We start from the raw sequence: 1,446 nt of genomic DNA on the forward strand, positions 1-1,446 counted from the left end.
GCAATGAATGTTTGTCTTGGGTAGGGTTTCTGTTGCTGTAATGAAACACCACGACCAAAAGAAACTTGGAGAGGAAAAGTTTATTTAGCTTACATGTCTATACCTTAATCTGTCTTTGAAGGAAGTCAGGACAGGATCTCAAACAGGCAGGAACCTGGAGGTAGGAGCTGATGCATAGGCCATGGAAGAGTGCTGCTAACTGGCTTGTTTCTCATGGCTTGTTCAGCCTGATTTTTTCACAGAACGCAGGACCACCAGCCCAGGGATGGAACCACCCACAGAGGGCTGGACGCTTCCTCATCAATCACTAATTAAGAAAATACCCTACGCTCTTCTCCTTTCCTTCTCTGTCGTGCGGTGGGCTCCTGCCTTGGCTTCTCACCATGTCTTCTCACAAGACTTTCAGAATCAAGTGATTCCTGGCCAAGAAACAAAAGCAAAATCGTCCTATTCCTCAGTGGATTTGGATGAAAACTGGTAACAGAATCAGGTACAACTCCAAGAGAAGACACTGGAGGAGAACAAAGCTGGGTCTGTAAGGATTCACGCAATGGCAAGACAGTTTATACTGAATTGTGGGTCATCAAACAATCCTACCACGTGGAGTTCAACATTTTAACCTGAAGACTGGGTCGTGTTTTAAGTTGGGGGAGTAGTTTGTCCAGTAATAAAATGTAGAACCTTCCAAAAAAAAAAAAAAAAGAAAAGAAAAGAAAATACCCTACAGCAGATTTTATGGAGGCATTTCTCAATTGAGGTTCTCTCTGATGACACTAGCTTTTGTCAAGTTGACATAAAACTAGGTAGCACAATGTTGCTGATGGTGGCATCCTAGAACAGGAAAAACAGTAAAGAAAGTGAGAAAAATCCCTGGCATGAATTCAGAGAAAACACAAGCAGGGGTTTACTTGGAAAATAACTCACAGACCTTGTGCCATCCAAGTTATCAATGCTATGGTCCTTTCGCACCTGTCCCACCTGGGCATTGGGCTAAGACTTTGCAGCTGTAATACGATATTGCTTAGTTGAATTTCGCTTGTAATCAGTCTCTTACACTGATTTTAATGTGGTGGGAAGACTGCAGTTATGAACCTGGGATTGTAATTTTTATTTTATTTTTTTATCCTCATCTTCATCGGCAGCAGCATCCTGTACTGTGTTCTTGTCGATAGCTGTGGCTCTCCGAACAGAAGGTGCAGTGCAGTGTCTTTCTCTTTATGACTATAGGTGGCAGTACATCACTACCTACGATCAGCTACAGAGGCTGGCTTGCTAAGTCAGAGCTGTTGGTCAGGGCAAAGCAGCTAATGAGCAATCAGTCCAAGCTGAATGGCAAATTGATGTCTTCATTAAGTGAACAAACTAGCTTCCTTTATAAACAAGGTCAGGGTATTTATAACTCAGTGAATTTATTAAATTAAAGCCTGGCTATACTTACGTAGTTTC

At 42.3% G+C, this 1,446-nt stretch overlaps 1 pseudogene; it reads left to right on the top strand.

The window, feature by feature from the left end:
• Positions 1-383: 383 nt before the first annotated feature.
• Positions 384-717, top strand: LOC107402569 (large ribosomal subunit protein eL39-like; annotated as a pseudogene).
• The last annotated feature ends 729 nt before the right edge of the window (positions 718-1,446 follow it).

This window comes from Peromyscus maniculatus, chromosome 12, assembly GCF_049852395.1.
Source record: "Peromyscus maniculatus bairdii isolate BWxNUB_F1_BW_parent chromosome 12, HU_Pman_BW_mat_3.1, whole genome shotgun sequence".
Lineage (NCBI taxonomy): Eukaryota > Metazoa > Chordata > Mammalia > Rodentia > Cricetidae > Peromyscus > Peromyscus maniculatus.